At 39.0% G+C, this 23,076-nt stretch overlaps 1 protein-coding gene across 2 annotated transcripts in view; it reads right to left on the reverse strand.

Moving 5' to 3' along the window:
• Window positions 1-18,942, reverse strand: part of nat16 (N-acetyltransferase 16) — a 45,511-nt gene extending 26,569 nt beyond the window's left edge. For both annotated transcript variants that reach the window (XM_041984865.1, XM_041984864.1), the window contains exon 1: window positions 18,749-18,942. The gene's annotated coding sequence lies outside the window, so the exon portion shown is untranslated. The remainder of the gene's footprint in view (window positions 1-18,748) is intronic.
• Window positions 18,943-23,076: the final 4,134 nt, after the last annotated feature.

The raw sequence follows: 23,076 nt of genomic DNA on the forward strand, positions 1-23,076 counted from the left end.
CTCTTGTCACTTTGAGAACATCAACAAACTGTAACAGGCTCCTCCAGTGATAAGGGATTATAAATATGCTAATGAGCTCCACCCATAGTCCAGCCCTCCAGGGCTACAGAACCCCTGTTCTTTACTTTTACCCTGATTCTGATAATTTAGCTGTTAACCTGAAATCACTTGATAAAAGAAAATAAGCTGAAGTGATGTAAAAAAAAGATCTTCTGGTTCTGTGAAAACAGGGCCAGCAGTCATTTATTCCTACCGAGTTCAGAAGATACTACATGACATTTATTTAGATTTTTTTATTTTATTCTGACTATATTCTGCAGCTCAAAACCTAGAAGTCTGTCAAAAATTCAAAAATGCTGAGACAAACAATATTTTCTATTACAGAAAAAAATCTAATAAGTCAAAAAAAGAAAAAAAGACACATTTTTTTAATAAATAATCTCATAATGAATGTAAAGGTGGACATGTTGATCATTAGAGTCCCACTGATCTACAGACATTATATAACTAATGTCAACAAAAACTGATCTATGTAAACACGATAAAGTTGCCACCACTGACACAGTGCTTACATAACTTTGGAAGAAGCAGTAGAAGCAGTGGGGTTAGCACATGTGGATACACTTGTACATTAAAAGCATGTTTGCACATGTTCCAAAACGTATGTTCCACAACCATCATGAGACAGAACCAGGAAGCTACACCAGCAAACTGTCACATGACCACAAATGCAGATTTCTGGTCAAGTTCAAAGATGGTGGAAGAAGCAGTGTAAATAAGAGATCAACAGATGGTTGAAGATCTTCCATGACTGTATGAATAACACCTTCAAAATGTGCACTCACCATCCACTTAGTCAGGTCTACTTCTTCAGCTGCTGTTAACACAAATATCTCATCAGCCAATCACATGGCAGCCACTCAGTGCATTTAGCCATATAGACATGGTCAAGACGACTTGCTGACGTTCAAACTCAGCATCAAAATGAGGAAGGAAGGGGATTTCAGTGACTTTGAATGTGGCATGGCTGTTGGTCTGAATATTTCAGAAACAGCTGATCTACTGGGATTTTCACACACAACCATCTCTAGAGTTTACAGTGAATGTCTGAAAAAGATAAAAATATCCAGTGAGCCGCAGTTGCCTGGACCAAAATGCCTTGGTCTTGTCTTGGTGGTGTCAAAGTTCAGAGCAGAATGAACAGATTGGTTGGAAATAATAGAAAGGCAACAGGAATTGCAAGGTATGTGATACCATCTCTGAACACAACACGTCCAACCTTGAAGCAGATAAGCTACAGCAGCAGCAGACCGCACCAGGTGCCAGTCCTTTAAGATAAGAACAGGAATCTGAGGCTTTAATTCACACAGACTCACCAAAACTGGACAAAAGAAGATGGAAAAACATTTCCTGGTCTGACGAGTCTCCATCCCAGCTGCACAGTCAGATGGTAGGCTCCAAATTTGGTGGAAACAGCATGAAAGCATGGATCCATCCTGTCTTGGATCAACAGTATCTCCTTCCCTTTCACTGAGTATTGCTGTTGACCATGTCCATTCCATTATGACAAGTTACCATCTTCTGATGCAGCAGAATAATGCATGTCACAAAGCTGTCAATAGTGCAGCTGACAAATCTGCAGCAACTGTGTGATGCTATCATGTCAATACAGAGAAAAATATCAGAGGAATGTTTCCGACATCTCGTCGATCTATGACACCAAGAATTCAGGCAGTTCTGAAGGAATAAGGGGTCCATCCTGGTACTAGCAAGGTGGACCTGATGAAGTGGACAGAGTAAATTTATGATAAAACTCTACGCCGATTTTCTGTCTTTGTCAGAGAAGGATGGACTGAGTGCGTAAACATATTAACCACAGTGGAGAGAGTGGGATGTCCAAGTTTGCTTTTGTTTTCTTCTCCCTTCCATGATACAATAAAGCCTCCAGTCTTTCATTCCAAATACCAACTGTCAAAAGACATTAGATCACATTCAAATCCCCCTTTCTGAACCCCCCTTTCCCTCCTCTTCTTTTCCTCCCTAGTAGCCACGAGAGTGTGCATGGCAGCACAAAATACACAAAATAAAGTCGCCTACATTATGTGGGATCCCAGCAGTTACAGAAACATAGAAACACGGTCATTACAGGAACGTGGAATCATGGCCATAGAAACACTGTGTTGTGGAAAACATTCTGCATTGTTCAGGTACCTAAAAAATCCCAACCATCTGAATCCAATGATTACAAACCAGCTGCCCTGTCATCTCACATCATGAAAGTCCTTGAGAGACTGTTATTGGCTCATCTTGATAAGCAACTCAACACCTTTCAGAACCCATTAGAGTTTAAATATCGTAATGTTCTTGGGGTTGAAGACACCATCATCTACCTGCTTCAGAAAACCCACTCTCATCTGGACAAATCAGGCTGCACTTGAGGACCATGTTCTTTGATTTTTCAAGTGCTTTAAATAAAATTCAGCTGTTCTGTTATGTGAGAAACTCCATAAATTCCAGGTGGACACCTCCATTTACGACTACCCAACAAGCAGACCACAGTTTGTTGTGTGCATGAGATGGTGGTCAGCAGCACTGGAGCACCACAAGGGACTGTACCCTCACCATTTCTCTTCACACTGTACACTCGGACTTCCAGTACAACTCCTGTCCTGTCATGTACTGAGTACAGTACAGGTCAGTCAGTTTGTGAGAAAAAGCAGAAACAATCACCTCTTTTTTTTCTTTATTTTTTAAAACTTTATTAATCTCAAACGGGAAATTCAGTTCTGCATTTAACCCTTCTGTAGCTGTACTAGAGAGCAGTGGGCTGCCATGTTTTGGCATCGGGGAAGCAGTTGGGAGGGGTTAAGTGTCTTGCTCAAGGGCCCACAATGGTTCACCTCTGTTGGCACACTTGGGAAACAAGACCCAAACCCACTTCTGTCACCACTAGGCCACAACACCATCCCTCCCCCTCCCACTCATCTTGAACAAAAACAAAAAAAATATTGTTGAAATCAGAAAGAAGTAAACAAAGTACTGTTTACATTCTGGAAGAAGAGGTGGAGGTGGTGAAGGAACACCTTCATCACCACCTTCATGTCTGATATTACAACCCAGCAGAAGAGACCTTTTCCATCAGACTTCATTAGGCTAGTTCCAGAGGAAAATCGTATTTATTGTTATGTTGTGGTGGCAGCTATCATTTTAAAATGAGTTTATCACCATAACTGATATTTAACCTTTGTCCTACAACTCAGTAAAGTCCTGATAACACTAAACCTGAATATTTTTATTTTCCTTTTATAAAACACAAAGAAAAAGAAAATGTTTACCACAGCCATGTTTGGGATCTTTATTTTCTCTCAGCACAACCTCATTCATACGATCTGATGGTTTTTTCACTTTAACCTGTTTTATTAACACAGACACAAACCATCTAATCCAAAAAGAAATAAGCGCCATTTTAAAATAAAATAAAAAATAATAAAAAATCACTTTTTTGCTGTTTAGTAAAATGACAATAATTGTGGATATATTGAAAGTAATGGTATGTGCCCACCCCAGTTTTACTCTGGGATAAATGTTTTTGTATTTTCAACTGAAACCATCATATCTCTGGTTTTCATGGTCCATCAACATCAAACTGGGAGAGAGTTTCGGATCTATCTAGCTTGGTGGCTAGACTGGAGTTCAAATTCCTGAGGCAAAACCCTTAATGCTACTGCCTAACCTCCTTCAGATGCAAGTCCTTTCAGAGAAAAGCATTTCCTAAATGACTGTAGAATAGAAGCTAGCTAGTTTGTGAGAGGAGAAAGTGTTACCAATGATCCTGAAGGGAAGGTTGCTGTGATACCTGATCAACAGATGTTAGCTTCGGTCTCAGATTGACTTTCCACCCATCCTTCTGTTTAGATGAGAAGTCTTTATCACAGAGTCTTGGACAGAAACAATATCCGGTCGAGGTGTGGTCGACTGGTTTAATTCTTTTGACGTGCAGTTTAATAATAGAATTTGTACTGTTTTCTGGGAAAAAACAAGAAAACATCATTGTTTAAAGACCGAAACTTAACCCATGACTCAGCATTACTGGTCAGAAGCAGGCAAGGCAAGGACAGGCTGCAGTACACCTCTAAACTGGTTACCAAGTCAACAAACACGATGGTAAGAAACATAAAACCTCTGCATGGCTTGCAACCCCAAACCTCTACGGTTTCCCTTTCAGTGGTTAGATGACTGCAGTTGTTCACTGGGGCTGGTTGGTGGGCCTCGTTTTATTTAAAGAGGAATAAAGATAAGGAAAAAATGCTCAATAAGTTGATTGTAACTGTTTAACAATAATAATCAAGTGTATAGATTTTTAGTCCATGTTTAAAAGATAAGAAAACGTGTTACTAAGGCTGTCAAAAAAACACTTGTTAACTAATTTATGTAAGTAACCGTTAAAAATTGTAACGCATGTGCATGATTTTTTGCTTTTCTTTATTTGTTTTGTACTAATTTTATATATGAAGTATCTTGCTGGATGGCTCTTTCAAATTTTGTTGTACATGTTACAATGACAATAAAGATTTTCTATCTATCTGTAATTTGTGATGGCGAGACATGGAGATTTCTAAAGGTGAGCTGGCTGGCTCTGTGGATGGATTTGAAGGCATCACACAGGTGGGGGACGAGGATGTTTTAACACCCACACTTTTCCTGGTGAGATGGTTCAACATGCGCTACATTAAAAAAAAACAACAAATTTTGACGTAGTTTGCACAAACATTACTGTCTGGTGGTCTCCAGCTGTACAGCAGCAGCCTCCTCCTCTGCCCCCTTCCTCTCCTGTTGTGAATCATGAAGGCTGTCGTTGATATATATATATATATCTATATATATATATATATATAGAGGAGATATATTTATAAGGTCTTGATTTTATGTAATAATGAACTGATTATTAAAATGATCATCTAATGTAAAAATGCAAAGAAAAACCCAAGTTTTTGCTCTTTCTGTTGGTACAATACAGTAAAAATGGGCAGATTTCAGACATAGTTGCGAATGGTGGTAAATCATGATTAATTTGTAAGCTATGATTAATCTCATTAAAAGTTTTAATCATTTGACATCTCTGTGTGTTATAGAAACCAAATAACGTCAGAAGTACACAAATCCAAACAATGAGGTTTGAGGGATGTTTGTCATTTTAGCAGCATAGTATCAATTACTGATTATGATTCATTTTCATTTTCTTACACCTAAACACTTAAAACTCTAAGCCATTTCCTGGTATTTTTGTTTTGCTTGTTTATTTATTAATTTTTTTGTTTTTATTAATGTAAAACTGCATGTAGAAGCTCAACTCTTTTAATCCCAGTCAACGTCCAGACATTGTTTTTCAGGAAAGCCTCAGTTATCAGAGTATTAGGCTAAAATGATGTAAAATTAATGTTAATCGATACTGCACCATAAAGGTCAACCACAACAACAGAACAGAATTTATTATCAGCAGTACTTTGTAGACCAAGCCTTTTCTCAACTTAATATCCTTTTCTCTTGGCTTTCAGGAGAAAAACATATAACAGAAACTATTTACATTTTCACACTTTTTCCTCTGATCTTTGCTATTTACAGTTATTTATGCTACGATTTACATACTATCCTCACAAAACTCCAGCTCAGCTGGTTTTTGGCACCGCTGTGCATCGTGAACATCTTGGCTTTATTCCAGTCATAGAGGAGCTTTATTCGTGTTCATTTCAGACACACATAAACCTGCTGCTCACTTGTTGGTCTTTGGCTGCTCCTGATTGGACATTGCTGTCAATTTAAGCTCTCTGATTGGTGGAAAGTTTCACTGGAAGTGGATTCATCATAATTTCTAAGTCAAAACAGAGGTCGCTATGATGCAGAGCAATAACGGGGCTGTCATGGGCGCTCATTGTGGATTTAAAATATAAATTCTGAAGAAACACTACATTTTGCGGCTGGATTGTAAACCTCAAATAACTCAGTTTCATAGAATTGCAAGCTCCAGTTTGCTCTGAATTCTCCATTTACAATAATTATGGATGGTCTCTGAAGCCCTTCTCACCTGGTCTAGTCCACACCTGCCCCGGTTGTTTCAACTGAGTTACGTTTCCTGCCAGAAACCTATGACAAGTGATCCCCACAAGAGACGGGGGAAAAAGTCTTTTTTTTGTTGTTAAGAAAGGAAAATCAGGCTACCAAAAAACAAAAGACAGAAAGAAGAAGGAGAGAAAATGAAGTGAGAAGTAGCTACTTCCTGATTTCTTTGAGAAGAGAGGTGCGCCACACACCTGGACTAACACAGTTTGAGCTGATATCACCAGCATGTTAGGATTTATTTAGGGCAACACTAATTAAATACTAATTAGAAATTCATCAAAGTTTTTACCGGTAATCATGCAACTCTGATATGTCGCGGTAAAACAGTTTGACTGTATAGTATATTTTGTATATACTTTTTAATAATATTTTAACCCAGTTATCAACCAGCACATATTTAGTATTAACTGATTATTTATAATCTCAGGATTGTGAAGATGCCGCTGTCATCTGAAAAACTGTAAATTTAACACCAATTGATTTTAGGTTCAAATGGATTAAATGATATTCCAGCTTTTATTTATTTATTTATTTATTTAACTTGTCCGGTCCAGCATGGTAGCAGCAGAATGATGGTCTGGCTGCTGTGTTTGCTTTGCCAAGGGGAGCTTTATGGGTATAAGGCTCCTCTTGATAATCAGATTTATTTATGAAAGTATTACAGTAGATAGAAGCACTGACCCTTTGATTCAACCTAACACAAGACAACCAACTGCTACACCGGTACAGAAACACAACAGAGAATTTCCTACAGCTTTTACAAGAAAGCAACGCTGACAATCATCATGAGTACCTAAAAAATAACCGAGACCACAACAACAACAAAAAAAAACAAATAAAACTGTATCACAACAACCAAAGTACCAGCATCACACAAAAAACCCACTGGACAACTCAGCATGCAGAGTATGAGGAATATTCCAAGTTTAAGGCTATAATGAATGCTGAATAAGGCTCTAGAGTCTATCATCTACTGTCGGTGCATATATCAGATTTTAATGTCTCATAAAAAAACTACATTATCTTGAAAAGGGGTTCTTTTATAATAATGATAATAATAATAATGAGTTCATTGCTGAATTTACTGCATCAACTAGAAACGCGGCATCCCAAATGAAAAGGTTGGATAGACCATTCTCAGCTTTCATCACTGATCATGTGACTGGCAAAAAGACAAACAAAGCAGGCATACTGCTACCGGCTCAGCTCTACAGCCAGCTTTTCACGTCACAAAGTAAATAGATAAATGATAGTACATCTGTGTCGTGCCTTTGGATGGTCCAGTAGAAACCCTGAACGACGGCTAAATGAGTTGCTGCCATCAAACGAGATAACTGGAAAGTGTCAGAAAGCTCTCAGCTGTGTAAGTTTTTCTAAAATATTGTTATATTAACTTTCCAAGTCTATTTATGGTCGGCTGCTCTAATTTTAAATATATTTATTTATGAAAAAGTAAAGGCAATGCATCACTAAAATGCAGCAAACTCCAGTGGTTTAACTGCGCCCTGGGACCAGAAATGTCAGTTAGTCCGTTGTTAACAGACATGTAATTGAGGCTAATTATATCTTCCCTTAAGTAAAAGACAACCCATTGTCACCAGTCTATGCCCGTCCATCTTCATGTTTGTCTGCACTCCCGAGAAAAAAAGGCAAAAGGATGATCTGGAAAAGTTTGAAAGACGACAGCAAGCAAAAGAGAGAAGAGTACAAATTACATTAAAGTTTTTAAAATGTTTTTTTCCACAGATATTCTTGTTCATTCAACAACAAGTACAAAAACGTTGTTAATGTGTAACTGGAAGGACAGTCAAATAATAAGTTTATACGTAAGTCATGTTTTATATGAAGCAGCAAAAATAAATAAATAAATAAATAAAAATTTCAGTGTAAATGCGACCACAGTAAAATTTGTTGGATATTCGACAAATTCAACCTCCACTGCGGATCACCACAGTGACAACAGTTTTCAATGTTAATGAAAAGTGGGACATGTATTTTCCTTTGTGGTCTTAAACAAAGCAGTCTTTAAAAAGTAATGAAATATTTATCTGACTCATATGCTTTTAATTTTGCCCCTGTGAAGTGCGGTGATTGCGTTGGTAGTATGTCAAGGTAAGGTAAATTGGGTAGTTGGATGTTTTGGAATTTTTTTATCCAGGAATTTGGAAAATCATATGGATTTTGAGCACCAACAAGTGCATGTTTTTTTTTCAAAATATCACTGTCTGACCTGACTGCATAAGTGCTGAACTGGTTTGGAAAGTGTGACGTCTGCTAGCGCCATCCCAACAGTTAGTAGTCGCTACAGCAGGGGCGGGATCACAGCTAGTTTTTTGCCACCCAACATGGCAGCGTAAACAAAGAGAATGGTCCATAGTGGAGTTTCTTACTCTTAGGATGCTGCTGGGCAGCAGCGTCTCCTGAAAAGTCCATGATAAAAGACATTGTGTCAGGAAACGAGTACAGAACACTGAGTTTTAAGGTCAGAAAGTTACTTAATGCATCTTCAAATTAGAAATCAATAAGCACAGGTATTAATACTTAAATGCCACTTTGGCATCTGCTGGTTCAGGAAAATGACAAACCACCTTCACCCATTTTCAACAGGCACTGTAGAAGGACTGGGTCTCTGCTCTTTGCGGATGATGTGGTTCTGTTTGGCTTCATCGGGCCATGATCTTCAGCTCTCACTGGAGCGATTTGCAGTGGGTAGTGACCGAAAGAACAAAATTGCAAATAAAAGTGGCCGAAATGAGTTTTCTCCGCAGGGTGGCTGGGCTCTCCCTTAGAGATGAGAAGCTCAGTGATCCGGGAGGGGCTCAGAGTAGAGCTGCTGCTCCTCCACATCGAGAGGAGCCAGGGAGGTGTCCAGGAGGCATCTGGTTAGGATGCCTCCTGGACGCCTCCCTGGTGAGGTGCTCGGGGCACGTCCCACCGGAAAGAGTTCCGGGGGAAGACCTAGGACACGCTGGACAGACTACATCTCTCGGCTGGCCTGGGAACGCCTCGGGATCCCTCCGGATGAGCTGTTGAATGTGCCCGGGGAGAGGGAAGTCTGGGTTTCCCTGCTTAGGCAGCTGCCCCCGCAACCCGACTCTGGATAAGCGGCAGAAAATGGATGGATGGATGGATGGATGGATGGATGGATGAATGGGTGGATGGATGGATGGATGGATGGATGGATGGATGGATGGATGGATGGATAGATGCATGGATGGATGGGTGGATGGGTGGATGGATGGATGGATGGATGATGGATGATGGATGGATGGATGGATGGATGGATGGATGGATGGATGGATGGATGGATAGATGCATGGATGGATGGGTGGATGGGTGGATGGATGGATGGATGGATGATGGATGATGGATGGATGGATGGATGGATGGATGGATGATGGATGATGGATGGATGGATGGATGGATGGATGGATGGATGATGGATGGATGGATGGATGGATGGATGGATGGATAGATGCATGGATGGATGGATGGATGGATGGATGGATGGATGATGGATGGATGGATGGATGGATGGATGGATGGATAGATGCATGGATGGATGGGTGGATGGGTGGATGGATGGGTGGATGGATGATGGATGATGGATGATGGATGGATGGATGGATGGATGAATGGGTGGATGAATGGGTGGATGGATGGATGGATGGATGGATAGATGCATGGATGGATGGGTGGATGGATGGATGGATGGATGATGGATGATGGATGGATGGATGGATGGATGGATGGCACTGTAGAAGGCAGCTCCTCCCCACACAGCAGGTGCCTGGTGGACTCATTGTTTACAGTGTTGCCAATTTAGCAACTTTGTTGTTATATTTAGTGACTTTTCAGACCTCAAGCAGCTTTTATCAAAACAGTGAATAGCGACTAATTTAGTGACTATCTCTGGTGTTATTGGAGACTTTTGACGTGAAAGCACATTGTTTGCTTATCTCAGTGACCAGAGGGTGTTGCCAAAGGATACTCTCCCATCCAAAAGCACTCACAAAAGACTCGGTCCTCATGAAGACTCTCATCTTTTTCAAGCCTTACATTTAGAATTTTTATTACTCGGTTTCCAGAAACAAAGTTATTACTCATGCCATATTAAAAATTCAAATTTGGCATTGTCTGTGAGAATTTTATGATGAGTTTAGTGAACTGCTGGCTACAATCTGTTTGGATTTTGACTGTGTAATTATTGTTGGTGATTTTAACATCCATGTAGACAATCCTCAGGACAAAGCGACTAAAGATCTGGGTAACAGTCTGGAGAACTTTGGGCTGACTCAGCATATAACAGAGCCCACACACATTAAAGGACACACTCTAGACTTGGTGATTTCGAAGGGTTTGGATGTTTTCAAGGTTACTGTGTGTGATGTGGGCCTGTCTGATCATTATTGTGTTTTCTTTGAGTGTACAGTTTCTGTTCACACAAATGTCTCAACAGTGATGATCACAAAACGGTGTATAACTGAAAACACAAGTGGGATGTTTAACCAGGTCTTCTCTTCAACACCTGCCCTGTCAGGCGGTTCAGCCAATGAGCTTGTCACTAGTTTTAATGCTAAAATTTTAAATATTATGGATGCTATTGCTCCTATTGAGGTGAAGGTTGTCTCTGGAAGGAAAAGTCTCCATGGAGAAATTCCACACTGGTAAAGCATGGAAAAAGAGAATGTCGGAAAGCCGAGCGCAGATGGAGAAAAACAAATCTACAGGTTCATTATGACATGTATAAAGAGAAACTTCACTCTTATAATCTACAACTGAATAATGCAAGAAAGTCCTATTTCTCATTATTAGCAAAAACTATCATAATGCTCGGGTCTTATTTGCTATTGTTGACAGGTTAACAAACCCTCCTGTGTCAGTAGCACCTGAACTTTTTATTCCACCAAGGCTGCAATGAGTATGCCAAATTTTTCATGGAAAAAATCCAAAATATCAGATAAGTAGTTGGTTTATCAACAGCCGGTTCAACAGACATACTGTGTCCATTGAAAACCAGTTTAAGCACCATGACACAGTTTAATCCCATTAACAGCAAAGATCTGGGTGACATCTTATGTCAGCTGAACGTCTCCTCTTGCTGCTTGGACATCCTGCCCACAGGTTTCTTCAAAAAGGTTTCAAAGACTCTGGAGCCAGATCTGGGCCAGATTGTGAACTTTTCCTTAATTTCTGGCGTCTTCCCAGAACCTTTAAAAACAGCTGTAATCAAACCTCTGCTAAAACGGGACAATCTAGACAAGACACAAATGAGCAGCTACAGGCCGATCTCAAATCTTCCTTTTCTAAGTAAGATAATTGAAAAAGTCGTTTTTCATCAGCTAAATGACTTTTTAACACAAAACAACTGCTATGATGTCTTCCAGTCAGGTTTTAGACAGCACCACAGCACTGAGACTTCTCTGACCAAAGCCATTAATGACGTATGTTTGAATACAGATGATGGAAAAATGTCAGTCTTAGTCTTACTGGACCTCAGTGCTGCATTTGATACAGTCGACCACAATATATTACTTAAAAGACTGGAGAACTGGGTGGGCCTCTCTGGCACTGCACCACACTGGTATAAATCTTATTTAGAGAACAGAAAGTACTTTGTGTCAATAGGTAATTTTACATCTGAGCAGACAAGAATTACATGTGGAGTTCCCCAAGGTTCCATCCTGGGGCCTCTTCTGTTTAACATCTACATGCTCCCACTGGCACAGATTATAAAGAAAAACAAAATTAGTTACCATAGTTACGCAGATGACACACAGATATATATTACAATGTCACCAGGAGATCGAGGCCCCGTACAGGCTCTTGGGAAATGTATTGAAGAGATTAATGACCGGATGTGTCTAAACTTTCTTCAGTTAAACAAAAACAAAATTGAGGTGATGGTTTTTGGAGCCAAAGAGAAACGATTAAAGGTCACCACAGAGCTTCAGTCTATACACCTAAAAACCACCAACCAGGCCAGAAATCTGGGTGTATTGATGGACTCAGACCCTAACTTTGAGAAACACATTAAGGGAATTACAAAGTCAGCCTACTATCACCTTAAGAACATATCAAGGGTAAAAGATCTGATGTCTCAGCAGGACCTGGAAAAACTAGTCCATGCGTTCATCTTTAGTCGGCTTGATTATTATAACAGTGTTTTTACAGGTTCTACCTAAAAAATCAATTAGACACCTGCAGCTGATTCAGAACTCTGCTGCTCGAGTCCTCACTAAGACCAAGAAAGTGGACCACATCAGTCCAGATCTGAGGTCTTTACACTTCACAAATCTATTCATCAGAGAATAGATTTTAAAGTTCTGCTGCTGGTCTATAAAGCTCTGAATGGTTTAGGACCAAAATACATCAGAGACCACTTGACCCAGTATGAACCTACCAGAACCCTCAGGTCATCTGGTTCCAGTTTCTTATCAGTTCCCAGAGTCAGAACCAGACATGGAGAAGCTGCATTCAGCTTCTATGCTCCACATGTCTGGAACAAACTCCCAGAAAGCCTCAGATCAGCTGAAACACTGTTTATTTAAATCCAGGTTAAAGACCCACCTGTTCTCTGCTGCATTTCAGTAGTTTTTATTTAGAAGTCCAGATTTGCATCTGGTTCTTTTAAGCTGGAATCATGTTTTAATATTGTCTTTAACTTTATTTCTTGCATTTTATCTATTTTAATTTAGCATATTCCTTCTGCTTTTATTTCATTAATTGCATTTCTTTTAATCTTTATTTCTTTATTTTTTATTATTTTTTTAATGCACTTGTCTGCACCCTGCTGTAATGATTTATGTAAAGCACTTTGAATTGTTTTGTACATGAAATTTGCTATACAAATAAATTTGCCTTTGCCTCATTATTTTGGGCTCATAGGTGCCTTGTCATCCTGATGGACTGCCAAAACTTTATCCTCCTTATTCATGAAGATTTTAGCAGTTTTCAAACCTTACATTTGGAGGATGACTACAGGATGCCCTATTTGATATATCACACAATTAACCACTCAGTCGTCTGACATTTCGACTCCTTTCCAGCTACTCTTTCTGGTGTTACTGGAGACTGTTGGAGACTGATGTGAAAGAATGCATTGTTTGCTCTTCTCAGTGAGCAGCAGGTGCTGACATAGACCCCTGACATAGAGGCTCGGTCCTCACGCAGCAGCAGTCCGAGCAGGAGATGATCACCTCTGCTCCACGACCAGACTCAGAAAGAATCACGCAAAGCTGCTACTGGCTGATCCCACCATAGCTTACAATCAAATATTAATGCCTGTTAATGTCGACTGTAGATAAAAACATTTAAAAAGGAAACCTTTTAAAATATTTTTAAATTTATTTAGTTTAAAAATTAGATCATCTTAACTATGTTGTTCTGTTGTTTATTGATCTGTTTTTCAGAATTGTGAAGAAAAGGGCATTAATGTAAATTAAAGCCGCAAGCGGCATCCATCGGGTCCGAGCGGCCTGGACCCCACCACCCGATGTCGCCATGACAACAGGTGGTGTAATGCGTTAAGGACCCAACGTGTATGAATCCTGTCAGGTTTGGTGCAGATCCCATGTATTTCTATGGAGATATGAGCAAACCGTGTTTCATGGCGAGAAGGTCATTTTGCGTCAGTTGCCACGGTAACACGCTTTCTGCTATTAGAAAAATTTGAATAGCGTTTGGTCCCCAACTTGTCAGGAAGCTTCCCACCAAGTTTGAAGTCAATGGCACAAATCCCTTCAGACTAGTTCGTTCAAACGGCAATGAAATCCAAGATGGCGGGCACCCCGTTGCCATGGCAACAGGTGTTTGATTGACTTCTTTGTTGGAATTGGGGTGTGACACGTATGAATACTGTCAAGTTTGGTGCAGATCCAACGTATTTCTAAGGAGATATGACCAAACCGTGTTTCTTGGCGAGGTCATTTTCCATCGGTTGCCACGGTAACACGCTTTCTGCTATTAGAAAGATTTGAATAGCGTTTGGTCCCCAACTTGTCAGGAAGCTTCCCACCAAGTTTGGAGTCAGTAGCACGAATCCCCTCAGACTAGTTCGTTCAAATGGCAATGAAATCCAAGATGGCGGGCACCCCGTTGCCATGGCAACAGGTGTTCGATTGACTTCTTTGCTGGACTTCGGGTGTTACACGTATGAATACTGTCAAGTTTGGTGGAGATCCCACGTATTTCTAAGGAGATATGAGCAAACCGTGTTTCATGGCGAGAAGGTCATTTTCCGTCGGTTGCCACGGTAACACGCTTTCTGCTATTGGAAAGATTTGAATAGCGTTTGGTCCCCAACTTGTCAGGAAGCTTTCCACCAAGTTTGGAGTCAGTCGCACCAATCCCCTCTGACTAGTTCGTTCAAATACTATGTGTGTAAAGTGCAAAAAATGCCAAAAAAATGGCCGCACACGCCAAGATGGCGGGCACACCGTTTCCATGGCAACAGGTGTTTCATTGACTTTTTAGCTCAGCCTGGGGTGTTATACGTGTGTGGCGAGTTTCGTGTTCCTATGTCGAAGTAGACTTTCGGGACCCCATTCATTTGGGGATTTTTGGGGTCTCTAGGTGGCGCTGTTGAGCCAATTTTGCATTGAAGTGTATGCGGACTTTAGAATATCGAATTTTTCACCGGGCCTGATGTGTGTGCCAAATTTCACAACTTTTCATGGGTGTTTAGGGGGTGATATTTAGGCTCAAAATGCTTAGAAGGAGAAGGAGAAGAATAAAAAACATGTCAGTACCAATAGGGCCTTGCCATACTTTGTATGGCTCGGACCCTAATAAGTACATCATCTAGTGGTTAAAGTTTTTTAGTTTTTTTTTATTTGCACCACAGTCAGCAGTCTGACAAGACTGTATCTTTGCTCAAGCTAATAGAGCTTTAAAATAATGCATTTATTTTACAAAGATAATGTCTTTTCTTATATTTATACATAATAATATATTTTATTGTATTGTTTTGGCTGTGTTTTTTTTTTTTTTTTTGGTGACTTAGACTTAAAAAAAAAAAGATTTTTCCCCTTCTATGGAAAACAGTATCGAGTACTGAACACCATCCTTTAAATCAGTATCGAGTTTAAAATTGTTGTATCGTGACAACCCAAATTACAACCATATAATTATTATAATTTATATTATTCAGCGTTTCAGTTTCAGCAACAGTTTTTTGGAAGCAGCAGCAACAGTCCGGTTAGCAAACGGAAGTAGATGAAACATAACGTTACCCATTTTATAAATACAACAGGTCTTCATGATAAAAAAAATACCGTGATCTTTGTGATGGGGGCCCTCTATGTGTAGCAATGCCCCCGCTATCCATCACAATTTACTCCACAGAGTTATACACTACCATTCCTGAGAAATTGGTGATAGTATAAGCAGTGCTAGGTAGTAAGGCGTTACTAGTGATGCGTTAATGTAACGCCATAACTTGTGCCAGTAACTAATAGTCTAATGAATCACTCTTTAAATGAAGTAACACACTTGCCATCACCCTACGGTGCATTACTCCGTTACTAGCTAAACTAATACATGTTGGCCAGCAGCTGTGAGCTTCTTCCTGTTTGCAGCGGTGATGCACGGGGCTGTGAACACTCGCTTTTAGGAACTAGTGTTCACAGACCCGTTTCCTTGGTTACGGCGGGCATCCGAACCATGCATGCCTCTACCCACACACAACGTCACTTGACAGAGAGACGGTGACAACCCCTAGGAAATAAAAATAAAAAACATACAAGAGTAGGAGAAAGATGCGAGCATGGAACATAGGTGTAGTTTTTGAGCAGCTATTATATTACTTTTTATTTATTTTTATTTATTTTTTTATTTTTCAAAGAATCTGTTAGCCTGACTTAAATAAATTAGTGATCAAAAATTACTTTGTGTTTAAGTTTGTTTTATATTTCTTACAAAAATGTGATTAAGTTCTAAAAATATTAATAGAAGAATATTTAACCCATAAGAGCCCAACGTGACATATTTGTCACATACAGTTTCTGAGACATTTTGCTTCAATTTATGGTCTAAACTTTGCTCAAAATCCTGTTGAACACAATCTGATACTCGTCTTCAGTCCCCTAAGAGATACCCAGAAGCAGAAAACCACATTATAATATTTTTAAAATATCACATGGTAATAAATGGTAGGTAAAAATTTGACTTTTTTTAACCATTTTTTCGTAGGTCGGGCCTTAACAGGTTAAGAAAGTTCTTTTAGTAACTAAAAGTTACTTTTAACACTAACACATTACTTTCTCAAGTCAGTAATCAACTAAGTAACTAAGTTACTTTTTGAAGGAAGTAACTAGTAACTGTAACTAGTTACTTTTTTCAGTTACTTGCACAACACTGGGTATAAGAAATTGGGGGCTCCAGAGAGTTTGACGGGTTAACCTTGGATGGGGGGGTAGGGAAGAGTAGAAAACAGTAAACTGAGTCAGAACCACTGTTACTGGGGTCAGTGCTGATTTTTACACCCTGGATGGCTGCAGACAGACAGCTAGCAGGACCAGGAGGTGAGGCGCAAACTGACACACATCCTGTGATCTGATCCAGTCTGGCCCAGTTTTCTGCTCGTGGTGCTGGTAAAGATCTATGTGGAGAAAAGTCAATGTTTGATTGGTTTCTACTGTGTCATGACAACCTCGCTGGCTTGATTTTTAACTCAGCTGGCATCGGATGTAAAGGTACACTGCAGAAATTAACTGTCTGCAGCGTTCTCCACCCAGTGGGCCCCTACAGGGCCCCCATGCTGTTTCTATAACCTGCACTGTAAGAAAAAGCTGTAATATTACAATTTTTCTGTATTATTTCACAGTTTTTTTCCCTAAAAACAAGAAATTAACTGTAAATGTTAAATGTTAAATAACATAAAATAACTTAAACTATGAAAAATATATCTTCACAGCGTTAATAGTTTGTTATTTTACTGGGAATTTATTCAGATTGTCAATTTATGTTATACTCAATTAAGAGTAGATTTTGCCTAGAGATAAAAATAGGTGGACTCAGGGCTGGAGGGCCCAGGTTCAAATCCACAGACTGTGGTCCCTTGAACACGGCTCTTAACCCCCAACCAGCGATAACTAGAAACGCATTAAAAGCAGAGGACGAATTTCCCAACTGGGATCAGTAAAGTATATTTTAAATGAAATGTTACATTGGTGATATATCGTTTTATTACATGTCATACTGAGCAAATACAAGAATCTTCCCTGAAAATGCAGAATAAAACAATAAAAGCAGTTTTATGTAATTTTTCAACATTTTTTTTTGTACTTTTGCTTTTTTTTTTTTACAGTATTTATATGTCATTTAATTCTTACTATGTGTGCTAATATCCATTAAAAAAAAGCTGAAATAAAACAAAAGAAATTCCATGTAATAATAAAGGTATAAACTATGTCTTTACTCTGGACTTTTATCTTTGTTTTATAACAGTATTTTTCTGAAGCTCCAGCTGTTTTACATTCATTTTTTTACCTTGTTTGGTTCAGGGTTGAGGATTTCTTATACTCACTTCTAAAAAAGAGAAAATATTCCAAGTTTAATCCAGAAAATCTGCTGTAAAAAGGATCAAGTCAGTCGTTTATAATTGATTCAGACACAAAAATAAAATGTTGATACTAAAAATAACAAAAGGCTAAATGATCCCTGACTGGTCTGCATGTGATCGGCCATCATGTACTCACTCATGGTGGACATTCAATGGACTGTTTTTACACAGCACATTTGTTTACCACTCGGAACATGTTAACACCACAAACCATATTCAGCTGACCACACACTCACACACACCAACATCAGAACCAGGTCTGGCATCCAGGAATCCATAGCGATGTTTAATGGATCACACAACGGATCATTTCTTAAATATCTAATCCATGTCTGATTATTTTTCTTAAATGTTCATTATTTTTGTTTTGAAACTGGAAAGTTTAATAAGTAAACTAAGCTGTGGTGTATGGAGCTGCCAGTGTGGTGGGTGGAGGACAGCTTTGTGGACCAGCTGCATCTTTACTGATGTTTTCTAGATTTACAGACGGACTTAAAACTGGATATTTTTTTTAAATAATTATATTAAACCTGAATATAAGGACCAAATGTGATATGCTGTCTCTTCCATGTTCTAGAAGTCTTTTGTTAGTTTGTCCCTCGTACCGCTGATTGAGTTTCTTCATGATGAATTCTGATGTGTTTCTGGAATAATAAGGGGGGTAGGCTGGATCTGACAGCAGTGACCTCGTTTCTAACTTCCCCGGCATTAAATATTCAGGACAGCCTTCAGATGACGAGCTTCGACTCAGAAATGGTTATTGGCTGTCCCAGGGTTCATCTTCATGCAGCTTGTGGGGGTGTCCTCATTACTGATGGTTCCCATCGACCAGACCCGGTCCAAATATTCACCAAGGTCATCTTTAACCATCTTTTGATGGAGCATAAAAGCACAACAATAACAGACATAACCGGGACGGTGACCGTCATATAACACCGTCAAAATGACCTCCGCGGGCCTACTCAGCACCACGGCCCATACAGTGATGCTAACAGCGGGTCATTTTCCTTCTCACCGCCCATAGGACGACGACACTCGGTCTCCAGCCCCGTTTGCTGCGGGTCTTACCGCGGATGATGCCGACGGAGGAATCCTGAAAGCCGGTGAAAGGAAGCGGTGTGGTCTCCGGTTACAGGGCTGCAGGAAACGCACCGATGTGCTGATGAATGAAAGACATCCAGACCGGTTCTATCGGAAATTCACGGAGGCTCAACACGACATATAAGCCCCGCCTCTCCCCCTCCGTTACGTCACGGACAGCATCTCGGCAGCATCCGCGTGCAGCTCCTCTGCAGAGACCGCAGTCTGGATGGTAACCTGGTAAAGTTTTTTATCTATCAGTCAGTGTTGGAGCCACATAGAAACTATGTTTACTCTGCACATAACATCACATCAGAACAATTTAGTTGTTATTAGTAGTATTTTGTTTATTTTTGTTTTGCATTTAGTTATATTTTGTATTTTTTATATCTTCAATATTTATGTTTGTTCAGCGCTAAATTTATTATTTAGGCCCCTTTAATATCCTGCATTTAATCAAAGTGAAGTGTAGTTTTACCACTTAGAGTGCGCATGCTCTGTAGCAGGTTAATGGAGCAGGAAGAGTAGCAAAGGGTTTCTGGCTTTAATATTTTGTTATCATGGATGTTATTACCATGAACGTCACGGCAGTTTCCGTGTTTTTCTAATAAAACTATGTCAATTTTATATCCGTTTTGGTTTCATTTCTTTATCAGACGTTACCAGTCAGAAACTTCACGTCCGGTGTCGTGCCACAAAAAGCACCCCTGCCGTGAAACGCACCCCTTCTCAAGGAGCGCAGTAACAGCATCTTGCCTGTAGATGGCGAGAAGTCATTATTACCCTTAAGAACTTAACAAAAGCCTGCACTAACCTGGTGATAATATATATCTATAGATATATCTATATCTATAGATATAGATATAGATATATATATAACACAGAGAAAAAGAAAAAAGTCAAACAGTAATGGTCTATATATGGTCATACATAAATAATAGGGCCAAAAGGGACGGATTTACTGGGAGGTGCATATTATGGCAGCAGGTCTACCAGAATGTGCACACCCATCTATATCTGACTCCAAATCACTTGCAATCTCCAAATTCACAACAGTTATTGATGATCATGGTCCGAGCATACTCTGAAGATATCAAAATGCTGGGACTAACAGGGACAGATTTACTGGGGGAGTGTGCATATTCTGGCAGACCTGTATTTTTGCAGGATGTTGAGTGGCTTTTGTGATTTCGTCTGTGCGTGTGCAAGTGTTAAGAATAACTGACAGTCAAGCATTTTATCACCATGGCATTGCACGTGGTTTGAAGTCAGATATAGAGGTAAATAGTAAATCTGTCCCTGTTAGTCTCATTTTCAGAGTATGCTCAGACCATGATCATCAATAACTTGTGAATTAACACCATAGCAGCTGTTGTCAAGGCAGCGGAGATCTATTTATCTAAGTTCTAAGCAAGTGATTTGGAGTCAGATATAGAAGGGGGTGCATATTCTGGGAGACCGTATTATTTGGCCCTATCATTTCTGCGTGACTGTATACAGACTATTTAAGCATCACTGTTTGACTCTGTGTAAAAAAAAAAAAAAATATATATATATATATATATATATATATATATATATATATATATATATATATATATATATATATATTATTTTTATCATCATAATCTAATTATTGTTTCATAATCTAATTATAACAAATGTATTCTATGATCCACATTATTCCAATTTATAATAACCGAGTTTATATAAACCAATTCATGAAATAATTACCTAGCTAAGGAAACTAGCAGACTGGATCAAATGTGGAATGGTTCCGTAGAGAGTGGTCCGATAACTATATATATATATATAACTAATATATTAATACCCAAATTTCCCTGAGGGCTCTCCGAAGGGATTAATAAAGTATTCCATTCGATCCTCTGTAAAGTAAGTAAACTGCAGTGAAGTGCACTATCGGAGTCCTGTGGAGCTTGGTCACTAAGAGCTAAATATGTGAGGAGCAAAATGTTATATTCTATTCTGAATTTAACAGAGAGCCAAGAAGGGAAGATGAAACTGGTGAAATATGACCTCTGCTGGTAGTGCTCATCAGAACCCTGTTTGCAGCATTTTGGATCAACTGGAGACTTTTCAGAACATTTCTGGGACAGAACAACAACTGTGAATTACTGTCATCCAGTGTGAAAGTAAAGTAACAATCAGTGGACTAGCAGTGCAGGGGAAGATGATCAGGGACCTTCATCCAAAAAACTGTGAAAACTATGAGACAGTCAGGAGACTATATTCTAATAATATGACATATCCCTTTGACAGTAAATTCAAGACTGAAGGTGTTTATTTGATCTACTACAAATATATACAGCCTGATCCTTTGATAGCTGTCTTCTGTGTAGTAGGGAAAAACTAAAAAAAAGTTACAGTTAAGTTAAAAATGAAAGGGTAAAATAAATTAAAAAAGAAAAAAAAAAAGAAAAGAAATATTTCCAGGAATATATGGTAGAGGGTATTTAACCTAACCTCACATAACTCCTAAATAACAGGAGTTTTTTTTGTTGTTTTTTTTAGTTCAGTTCCAATAAACCACTTCAATATATAGAGATAGTGTAAAAACCATGTGTGTGCAAATCAAATCTTGTACTATAATAAACATAATGCATATGGCGTTGCAGATGTCTTTTTATGCCACAGCCCCCATTACATCCTGCTTTACTTTCATTAATTTAAACAAACTGGACTTAGTGTGTTGCGTTAAAATCCGAGCAGTGTATGATTTTATTACTAGTGGACAAGCAAAAACTGCAGTTTTATGTCAAGTTTAAAAACTATTTGAGTCTGTAAATCATGTAAATTTTACATTTCAATTTCACTTCAAGTAAACTTTGTCTTTTTATTATTTTTTCCAGTATATTTATTATCAGTGGTTAAAATGGTAGTTTAATCATGTGTATATATTTGATAATCCGTGATCTAACCCTGACTCTGACCCACAGACTGTGTGCTGACCCTAAGTCCACCATTTCAGGCCTCCTTTCAAGCTTATATACGAACGTCCTTGACTGTGTGTAACATACAACAGGGTTGCAAAAAGATATATTGGTTATGTAAATCAAATACCCAGAAAACCAGAACTATTGATTACACTACTCCTACATGATCTATGGTGATAAAATGTAGCTTATCAACATCATGGACTGGCAGCAGACCTATGGAGTTCAGTTCTACAAACTCTCGTTGGTCTAGGTCACTCCAGATCAGTCCAGATTGGTTTGGATCAGTCTAGCTCGGGTCCAAATCAGTTCAGATCCGTCTAGGTTGGTCCACTTCAGGTTTTACAGGAAACATGTTTTTATTATTGTTATTAAAGCCAAACTGTCAGGTTTGACTCTTTAATGTTATTGATTTATAGAATATTTTTTGCTAAAATTCTGAAATATTTGAGCTGACTGGAATTTAAAGTGTAGCTACAAACATTTTTATTACACCACAGTTAATCCAAAAGGTCACAGAGAAATGTTTTAGTTGTTTTTCTTTGTGCCACTGGTTGTAACCCATCAGAATCTGAAATGGAAGTCTCATTGATTGGTTGTGTGTCTGCTCTGAGCTTTGTGTTGAAACATTATTGATAACACTGTTTTGAAGGGAAGTTTGATCAATAAAAATCACATCTATCTATTTTTCAGTTGAATTAGCAGCCTGACACATCAGGACATAAAGTTTGCTCTGGATTCATATCCGTCTCATCCTTCTGAGGTTTGCATCTCCTACATAAATGCAGGCCATTTACAGTAAAACTCCAGAAACACAGCTGAGATCCTGGGATGAAGGGGCATATGTTATACACACTGAGGCTTGCAGGTCTCTCTCAAGGGAAAGCTGAAAATTGGACTCAGAGAAGATGACCTCCAGTCTTCTACTGTCTAGTTCCTGTGGTCTTTTTCAAATCTCAGCCTGAATGAAGTCTTTGCTTCTCAACGATCAAGGTGAATTGGGCATGACTCCAGTCTTGCCTATAGGACCCTGTTTCCGACTGTTATTGCTGCACTCTTCACCCCAGCCTCACTTTGCCAGTGTTTGATGGTCACTTGATGGTTTCTGAGTGATGAGCTTACAGTTATCTGTTTCAGTACAAAGTTGGTTATGATGTACACTGAACACGATGGACAATTATTCACATCTTCTAAACAACACAGTGAGGAAACTATTGAGTCGTAGGCTTCTTCTGGTCCATTGTGAGACAGAAACATACAGGAGATCATCAACAGCAGTCGTCACCGTCACTATCTTTTAATTAATTATTATTGTTTTAATTTTTTTTTAAAGGAAAGAAAAACCACGGCAACATTGGGATT

Source organism: Melanotaenia boesemani, chromosome 5 (assembly GCF_017639745.1).
Source record: "Melanotaenia boesemani isolate fMelBoe1 chromosome 5, fMelBoe1.pri, whole genome shotgun sequence".
Classification (NCBI taxonomy): domain Eukaryota; kingdom Metazoa; phylum Chordata; class Actinopteri; order Atheriniformes; family Melanotaeniidae; genus Melanotaenia; species Melanotaenia boesemani.